This window comes from Mytilus californianus, unplaced genomic scaffold (assembly GCF_021869535.1).
Source record: "Mytilus californianus isolate M0D057914Y unplaced genomic scaffold, xbMytCali1.0.p SCAF_5, whole genome shotgun sequence".
In the NCBI taxonomy this organism is placed as follows: domain Eukaryota; kingdom Metazoa; phylum Mollusca; class Bivalvia; order Mytilida; family Mytilidae; genus Mytilus; species Mytilus californianus.
This window is the reverse complement of record NW_026262701.1, coordinates 76,407,733-76,424,409: the sequence shown is the minus strand read 5'-3', so window position 1 is coordinate 76,424,409 and position 16,677 is coordinate 76,407,733. Positions and strand designations below refer to the sequence as shown.

General features: G+C 34.7%; 1 long non-coding RNA gene across 1 annotated transcript; it reads right to left on the bottom strand.

Moving 5' to 3' along the window:
* Positions 1-378: 378 nt before the first annotated feature.
* Positions 379-1,633, bottom strand: LOC127703068 (uncharacterized). Its single transcript, XR_007982651.1, has 2 exons — positions 1,500-1,633; positions 379-555 (listed from the first exon to the last, which is right to left on the bottom strand). It is a non-coding gene; the product is annotated as an uncharacterized LOC127703068 (long non-coding RNA).
* Between the last annotated feature and the right edge of the window lie 15,044 nt (positions 1,634-16,677).

Genomic DNA, 16,677 nt, shown 5'->3' with positions numbered 1-16,677 from the left:
CAAGAACTGCACGTGCAATGCGTTGCGCGGGGGATAAAAAAAAATGGTAAAACGAGATTCATACACTTATACTCAAGTTATTGTCTGGAAACCAAATGTCTTCGGAGACGACGACAACGACATTGATATCGTCATACTATTATACGGCCGTAAATTTTTGCGTTCGTTTAAATAGGCAATGAAATACAAAAGCAATTTCAAGTATATACAACGACGATATCAACACTTTTCATGACCAATGCGATATGGATTTTGCTCATTGCTGAAGGCGGAAAAGTGACCTATACGGTTGTGAACTTCTAAGTCATTTGGTCTCTTGTGAAGAAATGTCTCATTAGCAATCATACCATCTATATATTAATGTAACTAAGACGTATATTAGACATAGATATCTTTTATTTATATCAAGTTACATAAGGAGAAATTCCTTAAAGATTTTAAGACAATATAATTATCAGTTTGGTTATAATTAAAGTTGTACAGTTCCAGTCTTCACAGGTTGATACATTTTGTCGCTCTATTTTCCCATTCCCATTCTCACAAGTCCAGCATATTCTGAAGAAGAACAAGCATTCTGTGAGTATTGCTTGGCAATATATAGTCCCCTATTGGTTAAAAATTCATTGTAATGGAAAAAACCTACCACTTAATTCTTCAAACAATTTACTGAAGAAAAGGAAAAAAATCCAAAATGTCATTTATCTTAATACAATGTCTTTTATAAATCTTTAAAAAAAATGAGTTATTTCCCTTTGAAGAGAAATCTAGTAGTTAATAAGTATTTCATCAAAAATTTAATTTTAAGGAAAGTTAAAAAATGAGTTAATTCCTTTTTAACAGAAATCTAGTAATTAAAAAGTATTTCATCAAAAAATTAAATCTAGGGAAAGGGATTTACAAATGTAACTGAACAAGGAGAAAAGCTAAAATCGTGAAAATCTAACTTGACCTGTAATTTGTCATGATGAAACAATACACCAAATATCAAATCAATATCTTCAAGCATGAAGAAAAAAAGTCTGGAAAACTGATTTGCCGGACTGACGGATGGACAGACGGACGGACGGACAGACAGACGGACAGAGTGCAAACCTAAAGTCCCCTTCGACTTCGTCGGTAGGGGACTAAAAAAAAGTAATTTCAGAGAACACATAAAATATAATATTCATGTATACCTGCACATAACTGGAAAATGATAGCTTTGCGTTAAAGACATTTAATTATCACAGACTGTTACAAAAACCAGCGAATATTATATCATTGTTTAATGTGTGAATTCATGCTTAATATCAAATATGATATTTAGTTCAATAAAATCATATGTTCTAAACTATCCATGAAACAACAAACCAAATCTATATTTTTTTACCTGGAAGCCACTTAAAAAATTGCAAGTCTCATCGAAAATGCATGTTTACAGGTGACACGAGAAATAGTAGTAGTAGTATTATTTCCTTGACAAAACATTTCTGAACTTGTCAGTAGAAATGCATACATACCATTTAATTCAATAGTCCCATTTTCATTAAGGTCATATGTGGGATTCCCAAACACCATATTGAAGCCTCGTCTGGTCGTCTGATCAATGGTTAACCCGGTGGTTTTCTTTACAAATTGTATCAATTCATCCACTCTGCCCATCGTGGTTTTTGTCTGTCATTCTACTTCCCGACAAGCCCCTATCCAACGGAGAGTTGGAGAAAGCGGTCAAGATTCTAGAGATACCTCATTTTAGAGGTATATTCATGCGGGATACCCTACCTTCCCAACCATACAGAAAAGAGTGTGGTATTTTAAACCATGATACCTTAAGGGGTCCTGGAACCCATTGGACGTGTTGGTTTAAGACGACTACTAGCAAAGGGTATTTCGACTCTTACGGACTTCAACCCCCCAATGAAATAGTAAATTACTAAAACCTTAGATCGACTACAACACCGATGAACAACAGATAAGAGGAACAGTGGTGTGTGGACACTTTTATTTGTATGTTTTAAAATGTTTGTCGGAAGGTCAATCTTTCAATGACGTTGTGTTTTCATTGGTGCTAAAAATAAATGACAGATAAATTTGGAACGTATGACCATGAAGACATCAATAGGAATAGTTTTCTCGAAGATCTAAATAAGAACGACAATCGTATTACTAACTTAAAATCTCCGAGTCACGGTACGGATGCTGCAACGAAACATTGGGTTATGCAGCAGGTGAAAGATGGTATGAGTAAAACCAAAGCATTACAATCCGAGTGTGAGCAAATAAAAAAGGATATCAAACAAATGGAAAAAGAATATGATGCAACCATTAAAAAACTTAAGAAGAAAATGAATACGTTTGAAACTAGACTTCAACAAGAATTTGAGGGAAGGTAAAAGAGTTTGAAACTATTCTTCAACAAAAAATCGATACATCAACAAAACGTCGTTACTCATGCAAAGTAGTACCATGTTAAAAATCGATGCATTGGTAGAACGTTCATTAGCGATGGGAGAGGAAAATAAGAAAGATATAAACGATTTAAGGATATACCTTCGATCTGTGAAACGTGGTTAAAGAGAAAAGTTAACAGCAAATTACGAGCTTTGTATCGACAGCTAATGTTGGCAAACTCTCTGCTACACAGGAAAATGATGACTCTGTATTTAGTGACTCAACACTTGCAAAACCCAAATCTGCAAAACGCCCGCATACATGTCTATCTAGCGATGGCGACCATGGTCTATGCATCGAAACCGAATTAAATGAGATAAGAAATTCAATGAAAAACATATTGAAAAAAGAAGATGTTAAAATGATTTTCACTGAAACAGTTACAAGCTTACTTGCCCAAATGGAAAAAAGAGATGAAAAAAGAACTTAAAAAAGAAAGGATGGTTGAAATTTAAACTAATAAAGAGAAAGTAGAACAGCACTTAAAGTCAGAGGTATCTAGGCTAAGTAAAAGAATAAACAGTGTAGAATTTGACAATGCGAATATCTTAGAAAAAAAACGCAAACCTTCACAAAGAACACAGGCTTTTGAAAGAAGAGATTGTAAATACGGGTAGACGTGCAACCGAAGCAATGCAATTGTCGAACTGGAATGAACAATACTCAAGGAAAAAAAATATTAAAATATTTGACTTTCCAGAAAAAAAAGGGGGAAAGATTGCCTCAAAGCTTTTTTTATGAGATTAGTAAACTGGATGTAAAAATTGATCCATCAGAGATTATAGCGCACACAGAATACCAGGAAAACACGGCAAACCTAGACCAATTCTTGTGAAATTTATGAGCATGGAATCAAAAATCTCTATATAGCGAAATAGAAAACTTATTAATGAGAAGTTAGAAGTTCGTATCTCTGACGATGTCACAAAATTGAACAAAGGGCTGATAAATAGGTTATACCTGCACGAGGATGTCACCAGTGCGTGGTATTTCAACGGACTAATATATGGCACTGACAGCAAGGGGGAACGTCATCGTTTTGACATTTATGACAACATTAGGCAGAAACTCAACTCATAAGAATAAATCGTAAAATGACCGGTTTTAACATTTGTTGTACATTTATTCAAAGTTGTTTATTGTCGTTTATTCTTTGTTGTTGTTCTTGTAGAAATTTCGTTCTTTTTTTGTGTTGTTCAACACCAAAGCTAAAAGTATGAATCCTTGTATTGTAGCCTGTATTATCTGGGAGTGGCGTACCTAATTTATTTTTTTCCGGAATTTAAGGTCTATTTCCGTATTGGTCTTTAATATTTCTATCCGTTTCAAAACTTCTGGTAGAGAATTTAACAAAAACAATACATTTGAGATACACACTTTTAAATAATATTGGTCAGAAGTAATCGGGTTTCAATCTGATCTTCTTCGATTTACAAGCTTCCTTGACACTACACGGATAAGTAAACATACAACGAACACCGTCTCCTCTTGGAAACAGAAGTACAAATCTTATTTGTTCTATACGATAATAATGCACCGCTAAAAATGTATTTCGAAGACATTATTAACTATAAATTTGCCCTGGTACATACTTCAGAGTAATCCATGCACATATTCGTGAGATTAATAAACAAACACATATAAAATGAAACCCTTGTCAATAAATTCTATCAGACAATATTTAAGTGATACATGTAGTTTAATTCTGGATAAATAACACTGAAGTGAGAGATGTGCATGTACAGCCAAGTTGGGCTCAGCAATATTGATTCATTTGTATATATAGATGATTGGTCTTGTATCAGGATGTAGGGGTGCATGTGTATGTGTATATTTGTATGTGTTTTGTTTACAATTGTATGTGTGTTGGTAAATATGCTGTTTTGTTGATCTAATGAAGTTTCACAGAACTTTTTTGATATATCTTTTAGTTTTACTTAAGCACAAAAATTATTTGCTCATTTTATTTATACTATGATTCTCTCGACAAACGTTTTTTGGGGGTTGGGGGTAACTCTAAGTAAAAAATTGAAACATTGTGAAAACACATTTAACTATAGACATGATAGATGCACATGTGTATGTTTTGTTAATACTGCTTGGATATATTGGGCTTATAGATATTTATATTTATTATTATTTAAGCTATTCTTGTTTAACCACTTGATTATATTATGTCGACTATAACTATTGGTAGTGTAAACTGCAGGGGTTTATCAGAAACAGTTCAAAGAATAGATATATTTACAAAATATAAGGACTCATATGATATAATTATATTAGTAGACACCCATAGCACATCTGAAAAAGAAAAACAATGGCTGCATGAATGGGGATATGTGGGGAAATTTAGTTCTTATTCTAGTAAAAGTAGAGGGATAGTTATTCTTTTCAAAAATACTTTTGTATTTAAAATCCATGGGGAAACTATAGATTTGTCTGGTAATTTTATTATATTAGATATCACCATTCAGGACTACCGTATAACTTTGGCAGCAATATATGAACCGAATAATGATGAACCAGTCTTTTTTGAGAACATAAAAAACAAAATACTCCACTATGGCAATTCGTCAATTATAGTGGTCGGAGATTGGAATGTTGTTCAAGATTATGAGATTGACACATTATATTATAGAAATGATTAATTGATTGTCTGTTGGTTGCTTAACGTCCAGTGGCAAATATTTCATGCATATTCAGGACGAGAACAAATTAACAACAAATACAATAGGTAGGTTCTGTAATAGAGGCGTCTGGGATTGAGGTCGGAGAAATTAGGCAGCCACGGGAAATGAGGGTATATTGGATAGGGACAGAAATTTAGCCTTGCAACAGGCCACCTACGGACCCCTCAAAGAGTTGTTGCAAGGGTTCTTAACGTGCAAAGAACGTGGCACTCTCTTTACATTATAGAAATGAAAATAACCCCCAGTCAAAAGCCAAGATACATGAGGTAATGCATGACTTTGATTTATTAGATATATGGCACCTGCAACACCCTTTTGAAAAGAGGTACTCTCGGCGGGGTCCAAATCGTAAACAAAGTCGTTTGGACTACTTCATGATTACCTCTGATATAGAAGCATTTGTAATTTCATCAGATATAGGGATTAGTTATAGATCGGATCATTCTCCGGTACTTATTAATTTAAAATTTTCAAGCCAGATTAGAGGGAGGGGTACATGGAAATTTAATAACAGTCTTTTGAGGGAAACTGAATTTATTGAAAAAGTTAAAGGGGACATCAAAACTGTCATCGAGGAATATGAGTCTGATCCATCTATGGATATTGAGACAGAGGATAAACAGTTTAATATAAGCTATCAGCTTTTATGGGATATGATTAAGATGAAAGTTCGCGGATCTGCAATCTCATTTTCGTCATTTCAGAAGAAGGAACAAAATAAAAAAGAAAAAAAATTATTATATAAGATATTATTATTAGATAAAAAACTCATAGAGAATAACTTGCCATCGGTACACCAAGAAAGGGAAGGGTTGGAACTAGAATTAAAAATAATAAGGGAAAAAATGTCAAAGGGATAATTACAAGAGCAAAGGCAAGATGGCAAGTAGAGGGGGAAAAGGGAAGTAACTATTTTTGTAATTTGGAAAAAAAACATTACACAGAAAAAAAATATTCCCAAACTTATTCTGGAGGACGAATCTGAGATAACAGATCAATGTATTATTAGAAATGAACAAAAACAATTTCATAAAAAACTTGTATACTAGTTCTAACCCATTGTTACTTGAAACTCACATGAACACATTTTTTCAGCATGACAATCCTTTTATTACAAAACCCAATGAAGAAGAGGTGGATTCCTGTGAGGGACCTTTATCAGTGCAGGAATGTCTGTCTTCCCTTAAACATATGAAGGACTCTAAATCACCTGGTATAAATGGATTCACTGTTGAGTTTTATTAATTTTTTTGGAATGATATTAAAATACCACTGGTTAGATGTATAAATGAGGCTTTAGAATATGGAAAGTTCTCTATCACTCAAAGACAGGAACTCATTACCTGTATACCAAAGGAGGGTAAGTCAAAATTGTATCTAAAGAACTGGCGACCTATCACACTACTGTGTGTAGACTATAAGATAGCTACAGCAAGTCTAGCAAATAGATTTAAAAAGGTCTTGGTAAACATAATAAGTCAAACACAAAAAGGTTTTCTTAAAGTAAGGTATATAGGCGAATGTACAAGATTTATTTATGATCTGATGGAAAAGATGGAAGAAGACGACTTTTACTTTTAGTCGATTTTGAAAAAGCTTTTGACACAGTCGAGTGGTCTTTTATATTAGAGGCTTTGCAGTTTTATGGCTTTGACCATACATTTATAAGTTGGATTAAGGCATGCTACTGTGATGCCTCTAGTGCAGTGTTAAATAACGGTTATATTTCAGAATTTTTTTCATTGAAAAGGGGGGTCCGTCAAGGGGATTCTCTGTCTCCTTATTTATTTATTTTAGTGCTTGAATTACTAAGTGCAGCTATTAAAAATGACCCTGATGTTGCTGGTGTAACAATTAATGACTCTGAATTTTTGTTGAGTCAAATACGCATCCGTAGTCCTGGATGGTGACCAAAAGTCCCTAAATCAGTGTTTATATTTGTTTGATAAATTTTCAGAATGTGCTGGACTTAGGTGTAACATTGACAAAACCGAAGCCGTATGTTTTGGTTCAAATAAGGGTAGTATGGAAAAACTTTTGCCAGAAAAAAATCTTGTTTGGAACCATTCTGGTAGGTTTAAACTATTAGGTATATGGTTTGAGCTTGCCAAAGTGGATAAGACTTTATGTAAATTTACAGCCAAGATAATCAGTATCAAGTCATTGCTCAATACTTGGGCTTATAGAGAACTAACATATATTGGAAGGGTTGTAGTTATTAAAACTTTAGCACTTCCCGTTTTGGTTCAAGTTATGACTGTCCTTCCTAATCCCCCAGAAGGGGTTTTGAAGGAGATTTAGAATATATTTTTCAATTTTTTATGGAAAGGAAAACCTGATAAAGTGAAAAGGGCAGTGATAATGTACGAACACTGTGATAGTGGTCTTAAGATGCCTAATATTTTTGCTATAGTGTAAAAATGTCTTGGCTGTATAAATTATTAGACCCCCAAAATTACTCTCTTTGGAAAGTCTTGCTACTTAGTTACATACAAAAATTGGGGGGGGGGGGGGGGGGGGGGGGGGGGACAAAATTTTACACTTAAGTCAAGAGGGATTGCTTTATTTAGCTGAAAAAGTCAATCCCTTTAAGCATGATATCCTGGTAAATTTTTCCAAGTTAAAAAATAAAATAAAAGCTGAAAACAATACTGAAATTCTGGTCCAGTCCATATGGCTGAACCCAAACATCAAAATGGATGGCAAGATGATTTTGAGGTTCCATTATATTGAAAATTTTATATTCTTTATTAATGATCTGATGTCAGATAATAATACATTATTCTCATATGATGAATTGAAAAAAAAGTATGATATCAATACTAATTCTGTAGAGTTTTATGGTATTTTAAGTGCGATTCCAAATAGATGGAAAAGTATAATAGAAGGTAGTTCAAAACTGGATATTATTGAAAATAAGTTAATAAATAAAGTTAAAAAGGAACCAAAATGTTGTAAATTTTTCTATAAATTATTTTTGGAGGATAATACAGTAGTATCTTTAACTTCCCGTAATAAATGGGAAATATATTTAAATATGCAGATTGAAGATTGGAATGCTATTTATTCCATGCCCTTAATTATAACCAGATATTCTTTTTTACAAAACTTTCAATTTATGATTGTTCATAGGATTCTACCATGTAATTCATTTTTATTGAAATGTAAATTAAAAGAACTGAACTATGTACATTTTTTTCAGAAATTAAAGAAAATATTTTTCATATTTTTTGGGAATGTAATGTAACACAAAACTTCTGGCTATCCGTTATAGATTGGATTAAAAATTATGGCATTCTCCTGCCTTTCAGTGCAAAAGAAGTCATTTTAGGTGTGTCAGAGGATTTTGTCAACAGTAAAACAGTTAATAATATTAATATATATCACACCACCCTCGGTTCGTTTTCGCCAAACCTTTTCGATGCGGTATAAATCTTGATCCGTCTTTTGAAGTTCAGGCTCGTAGAAGGAACCTTCTACTTCCTCGTCATTAAAATCCTTGATACGATACGTTTGAGGTTGAGTGTTTAACACGTGGGACACCGTAAAGACTTCTTCAGTCCACCTAGGGGTGTATCCCTTTTCAAACACACCTTTCTTTTTAGTGATTCGAACGGTATCCCCTACTTTAAATTTAGCCTGTTAAAATGGAAGAAGGTTACCATACAAGTTCCAGTACACTTTGGTTTCGTGTTCTTTTTTACTTGAAGCGATAGGAATCATTTTAATAGATCTATGTTTAGACGTTTTGTATTGATGCACAAGATCATTCAACACATCGATGTAAGTGCGTGTAGAATTAACCGAAAAGTATTTAAACATTTTTCTTTTTTATAGTACGGTTCCAACGTTCAACGACACTCGACTTTTCTTCATTCTCGGTACAGTACAGTTTAATGTCGTGCTTCCGAAGTAACTCCTTCACCTCTTTGTTGTAAAATTCAATACCTTTATCTGTCCATAACTTTTGAGGAAGTCGTGATGATGATGTGAAGACCGCTTGGAAGGCATCTTTGACCGTCAACCCTGTCTTGTTTTTGAGAGGTATGAGCCATTCTTATTTTGAAAACACATCAATGATACTTAGAATGAATTTAAATCCTTTGTTATCGCGAGAAAATGAACTGATATCAACGAGATCGGCAGTCCAAATATCATCTACACCTCCAGCGATCACACGTCTTTTCTTAAATTGGCGTCAAACGGATTTATGTAATTCCTCTGCTAATTGATCTGTCCCTAGAACTTTTTTTTATGTCCCATACAAAATCGTCTATTAGTACCGATGAGAGGTTTAATAATACCACGATCTATTTTCTCTCTCATGGTTGGATTGTTAATGGAGTCTAATTGTAAGAGCATATTTTTATCACACACATAATTACGTGTTGGTGTATCTCTATGTCGATCATAACAGAAGTCATGACGAAAGGCAGCTTCATCAAATTGATTGATAGGTTTAGACCAAGATTTAGGTGTTTTATCTGCATTGAGTCGTTTATGTAACTTTGTTCCAGATCAAGTAAACTGGTGTCCCGGAAGATGCATTTCTACTAGTAGATGGTTAATGAGTTTGTTCATAAAACCTTTACCGGTAGACCTTACAAACTGGGATTTCTTTGATCCACACACGGCACAGATTCCACCTATCGAATTAAACCAAATACCGGATTTGTAATAACATAAGCAACACGACAGGTGCCACATGTGGAGCAGGATCTGCTTACCCTTCCGGAGCACATGAGATCACCCCCAGTTTTTGGTGGGGTTTGTGTTGCTTAGTCTTTAGTTTTCTATGTTGTGTCATCTGTACTATTATTTGTCTATTTGTCTTTTTATTTTTGGCCATGGCGTTGTCAGTTTGTTTTCGATCTATGAGTTTGACTGTCCCTTTGGTATCTTTCGTACCTTTTTTCACCTTTTCGTCGTCGTCCGTTGCTAGTCATCTTTTCGAAAAGACCTTTCGTTTCTGTAGTCCTTTTACATTTCAAACAATAGAGTGTCATTTATTTAAATAAATGGATGTTGAAGATATCTCATACAATGAAACAACTGTGAAAAGAAAGAATCACTTCCTTCTTCCACAGCGTTCAATTCGAGGACTGATTATTGGTAAGTCAGACTGTGGTAAAACGACATTACTAAACAACTTTCTCCTTAAAGAGGACTGGTTAGATTACGATTGCTTACATGTGTTTGGAAAATCACTTCATCAATCCATCTATCAACTGTTGTAACACGCATTGGAAAAGGGATACACAAAAGAAGACAAACGATCTCTGTTATCCGTAAAAAGAAAATGTCCTCACTCTTTAATCGATGTTGTAAAAGACTTACCCTCACCTCAACATCCTAGTGGTATCGAGGCCTTCTTTTATGAGCAAGGAGACGATGTACCAGACCCTCGTTAACTGGATTCAAATCGTAAAAACTTAATGGTGTTTTATGATTTAATGTTAAGTAAACAAAACAAGTGTGAAGATAACCACGTTCGAGGTCGACATAATATCGTGGATTGTTTCTATCTGTCAAAATTATTTTAAACTTCCACGTCAAACGATTCGTGAAAATAGTGACTTCATCTGCTTATTTTCACAAGACCCTAAAAATCTTGAACACATTCATCGTGATCATTGCTTAGACCTCACCTTTGAGGAATTTAAAACATTTTGCAATCAGTGTTGGAAAGAGCCTTACGGATTTGTGACCATCAATCTGACTAGCCCTAAGAAAAATGGGAAATACAGTTTTAAATAAAAAGACTTCTATGTCCCTTAATAATAAAGAATGGATAATATACCTGAAGATTTGAAAACTTACGTTGAACTGTTTAGTAGTAGTAGTAGTAGTAGTAGTAGTAGTAGTTGTAGTAGTAGTAACAATGATGATGTGTGTGATCATAACTTTGTACCGTTTGACGACAGGATAAAACAATGTTTAACATGTGGTGTTGAACACAACTACAATCGATTTAGTAATGGTGATGACTTTGAGTGTTGGAATTTAGGTAAAACCTTCCACAAGTCAAACCATCCACCTCAACAACCACAATGTACTTCAATGACGAACATAGGACATCAATGCACTCATCCGTGTCAACCGAACCAAGACCTATGCCTCAGACATATGAAACGTAAGGGTGTGTCCGCAAAGCCTCAGCAACCAAAATGCAGTGTTAAGCAGTGTGTAAATGATTGTTATCCAAACAAAGACGTTTGCTTTGATGACATGGATCCTAGACCTAAAAATTGGATCTGGTAAATGACTTCTTGTTATTTCCATCAACTCAACGCTCCAACACTCCAACAGCGTTCAACGCTCAATGCTCAACACTAAACAACGTTCAACGCTAAACAACTTTCAACGCTAAACGCTAAACAACGTTCAATCTCAACGCTAAACAACGTTCAACGCTCAACAACGTTCAACGTTCAACGCTCTAAATAAATGACGTTTATTAGCATTAACGATCCTAAACAACGTGAAGCTCTTGCTAAGGAGTTGCACGATGTAAAACATAACATTCAAGCTAGCAACTTACAACAACGACTGGATAAACAAGGATTGAGTCGTGATCTTAACAAGTTTTTTAAACCCGTCGTAGACGCACAAGAGAAAACGGCTTCTAAAATCACTAAAACGATTGAAGATCTCCCAGCGATCCTACCTGCATTGCCTCCTTAGGTTGTAAATCCATTACCACCTCCTGAAGTTGTAGATCCACTAACTATTGAACCACCTACCAACATCATTAACATTGGTCCTTAAGCAGAACATTATTTACACATTATGACTACAAAGGATGCTGACCACATCTTTGGATTGCGTTCTAAAGACAAACAATTCTTCATTGGAAATTCACAGGTCATAATCAATGAAGATGATTTCTTTGTGAATGGAGTAAGGTATAAAGGAACTCCTGGTTTATGGGAACGTATGGTCATGAAAGAACCACTTAATTATGAGCCTGATGATTTGAATGACTATGCTGAAATTTTAAAAAGTAATCATGCCATGTATAGAGATAACTCAACCCTTTCCAAAACTCCTAAATCGAATAAAGGAATAAATGGAAAAATATTGTCTCACGCATTTACAAGCTAGAAAAGTATTGCAATGGATTGCAAACCGTATTTCTACCCTCAAACTGTAATCAACTCCTCGATCGATTGAATTTATGTGCTGCTTCCTATCAAGCTGGGAACAGTGGTGTACGTAACGTAATTGTAGCCATCCTCGATGCCATAAAAAAGGGTGGCTTCATCAACAGCAAAGATAACAAGCAAGCTCATCGTAACCTTCTATAAATAAATATTAACCATTAAGAAAGGATACACACGTAAATATGTGGTTGGTGGTCGAGGTCTGTTTGACACAATTGCAAATTTAGCATGTTTAACACTTCTACCGCAAAGACATTGGGGAGTAAAGCCATGACTGCTGCCACCAATGCAGCTCTTAAAGGTGTTGAAAAATGAGCTACCAAAGCTGTGGATCATGTGATTAATAAAGTAAGTAAAAAACCCAAAACAAAGACTCCTCATCAGCAAGACCGTTTAAACAACATCATTTCATCCTCTAAAAGCAAAACGTTGAACAATATCATCTCAGGTAGTGGTATTGAAACCATTCACGACTTCAATCGCTATAAATAAATGAAGAATATACTTAGTATTACAGAACCTTTGTCTTTTGATGAAAGTATTCAGGAATATCAAGTCCATGAATACGAACCCCAAACTGGAGCATCCTTGAAAAATTCCGGTGCTGAAATAAGAATCAACATTGAAACTCAGGATCTGTTTGTCCATCCGGCTGAGAGTTATCTTTTAGTGGAAGGACGACTTTCAAAGAATGACAACACAGCATATGCTGATGCAGATTTAGTGTCCCTTGTTAACAATGATATTAAAGCATTGGATATAAACTGTCCGGTCAACAGATTGAATACCTTAATGATCCAGGTATAGCGACTACCATGTTAGGGTTGTTGACGTATCCCGATGATTTTAGTAAATCACAAGGTCTAAACCAATTGTGGTTTAAAGATTCAACAACGGATGCCGAAGCTGATAATACTGGTTTCATAGCTAGACGTGATTACATTATTACTAAACCTGACATCAAAGGAACATTCTCATTTACTATACCTTTAAAACATATCTTTGGTTTTGCAGTAGACTATACCAAAATCATCTTTGGGTTTAAACATGAACTCACACTAGTACGAGATTCTGATGCAAATGCAGTGTTTAGAGCAGGAGGAACATATCTAGCAAAAATTGAGGTAAGTAAACTATCCTGGTTCGTTCCTCATGTCATTCCTTCCGATGAAAACAAAATTGCACTGTACAAAACAATTCAAAGTAAAAGCAAACTCAACTGTGGTTTCCGTATGAGACCATGTGATTCCATATCCGTTCCACAAAGTAGAGAATTCACTTGGCGACTTTCTGCCAAAACCGGCCGTGAAAAACCAAGATACATCATCGTAGCCTTTCAAAGCGATAAAGATAACGATCAAGAACATAACGCATCCATATTTGATCACTGTTTTTTAAGAAACATCTATGTCACCTTAAATGCGCAACGTTATCTAGCCGTAGACTTCAACGCCTATTTCAAACAATGCAAAGTATCTAGAGTCTACAAAGAAGCTGCTGACTTTCGAACAAAGTTTTTTTTAGTATGGATCATCTCCTTAGCAATAGTAACATTAACCCTTCCGACTTTACAGACCTTTACCCATTATTCGTCATTGATGAAAGTCATCAATCTGAAAAACTAAAAGAGTCTGTGGTTGATATTCAAATCCGAGCAGAATTCCTGCGTAATGTTCAAGCAAACACTGAAGCTTTTGCATTGGTACTCTCTGATCGAATTCGACAGTTTGAATCTGATGGACAAAAGATGAACGCTGCGTGTTAAAAAACATAAATAATGGATAATCACTTGTTACAACACATTGTCGACAATACAGCACCTAAGCATGGGTTTTCTTTCATTGTGTCTGATAATAACAACAAAATCGATACCCGGTTCAATCCACCCATTCACTTAAAAAATGGAAAGTGTAATGAAATGGCTCTTGTCAACCTAGAGACTTACTACTCTTTCCCAAATATTCATGCAGAGAACAATATCTTTCGTTATTCTAATGATAATGGTGCCATCTGGGTTACCATTGCACTGAATACTGGCTCTTACTCTATTGAAAACATCAACAACGTGTTACAAAGAAATCTACAACTCAACAAACACCTTACCAAAATCCACATCAATGCTAATAAAAGTACACTTAGGGCAACACTTACTTTAGCTAAAAACTATCAGGTCGATTTTAATGTTGACAATAGCATCAATACAGTGCTAGGCTTCGAAAGAAAAATTTACACACACAATCGAGCTACAAATGGTTACACAGAGTGTGAGAGCATTGTCAACATCATCAGCATCAACAGCATTCTCGTCAATAGTGATATCATTAGTGGTAGCTATGTCAATGGATCACAACAACCCACCATCTACAGTTTCTTCCCAAATGTATCCCCTGGTATTTACCAGTCTATTACCTGTTCTGTTCTAAACGTTATTTGTACAACCAGTGCACTCAGCACTGCCGCAACAGGAATCGGAGCCATTGCTTGCATTCCTTTAAGTTAACTAGCGGTCATAAATCGTTAGGAATGATGGACTTAACGGTATTATCCAAACGTAGTCATAATAAATGTAAAAAACATAAAGATACAATACAACTCATTAGAGATTTCCAATAAAATGACTTTACTCGACATAACCGACCTAACTCAACGTATTTCGTCCTATTGCATTGAAGCATGACGGTGGGGAGTATACACTGCATGCATTTGTTTGCTCTTTGAACAGGCATTTTTTGCTGATATAGACTTAATGAAAAAATCAACCCCAACTAAGTTTTTTTAATCTTTAAATATTTTGTTATTAAATTTTGAATGATTTTATTGACACAAATATTTTAATGGAATAAGTAAGCTAGCAACTTGTAATCAAATGCACCCATCATTCCTTGTCTTTTCACTTGACCCATATTTCAGTTCTTCTCAAAATATGAATTTTAAAAACTACGAAGTAAAAATTTAGCATGAAAATATTGAAATTATGAAATCCGAAGCGAGAAGGTTATCTTTATACATATATATATATATATATATATATATATATATATATATAAGTCTTAACGTTTTAAAGTAGATTCCAACACACCCGAATGAAAAAGGTGTACGCGACTAACTTTTTTTTTAAATTATTTTTGTATAATTTAATTCAAGATAATTTGACGTGGGCAGAAATTCATATCATTTATACATTTATCAAATAGTACTTTTTCGTCTTTAACTATAATAATGCATGGGACGAGGTTTTTGTCCATGTATACCTAAACATGCATTCGGGGATACAGGGGTAGAGGGGGTTACCCCCCCCCCCCCCCCCTTTTCGATCGCTAAATATTTTTGAAAACCTCACGTTTTCCACGTTATCTACACAAATTTTTAGTATAAAACCGTCCATTTTTTTTTTGCATCGCTACGCTCGGCAGTATGAATTCAATTATCGGGAACTACGGTTTCTTTCAAATACCTTGGATCCGGCCTTAACCACAAATTGTATAGCACAAAAAAAAATAATGATTGTCGTTTGACTTTGATAAATACGTTTTAAAAACAACAATGTTTTAACATTTGACCGCATGAGATTTAAACGTTTAAGACCACATACTGAATTGCATTTTTTCCTGGATTTAGAGTTCACTTGTGATACTGGCGTGCAATCTAATGGACAAATAATCTTGTTTCTGATGTTTCTTTTTATATAAATATTTATTTATTTAGTTATATATAATTCCACTAACAAATCAGCATGGATCTTTTGCCGATAAATTTTTATTACATTTTATAGAAACTAAATATAATCTGCTATGCAGTTATGAACACTAATGGTCCTACAGACAATCTGTGCTTTTGACATGACAAAAGGTCTTGCTTTTCTAGACTGTTTATGTATTTTATATACTTAATTTGTGATATGTACAAAAAAGAAGATGTAGTATGAATTGCAATGAGACAACTCTTCACAAGAGACCAAACTACAGAAATTAACAACTATAGGCCACCGTACGGCCTTCAACAATGAGCAAAGCCCTTACCGAATAGTCAGCTCTAAGAGGCCACATAATGACAAATGTAAAACAACTAAAACGATAAATATAACGGCCTAATTAATGTACAAAAAAATGAACGAAAGCACAGCAACAGCACGATAACCACTGAATTACAGGCTCCTGACTTGGGACAGGCACATCCATTCATAATGTGGCGGGGTTAAAGACCGTTAAACATGTTAGCGGGCCCACTTACCTGGGACAGTGGTGTAACAGTACGAAATAATTGATTAATATTCTAGACTGGATTATTAGTTGTTGTTGTTTTCAAGATAGTGTTCAGAAGCTGTGAATAATCTAAGATTGGCACATGGAGTTTATTTGGATATACTAGTAATTGCTGTGTTTGTGCTTTGTTTA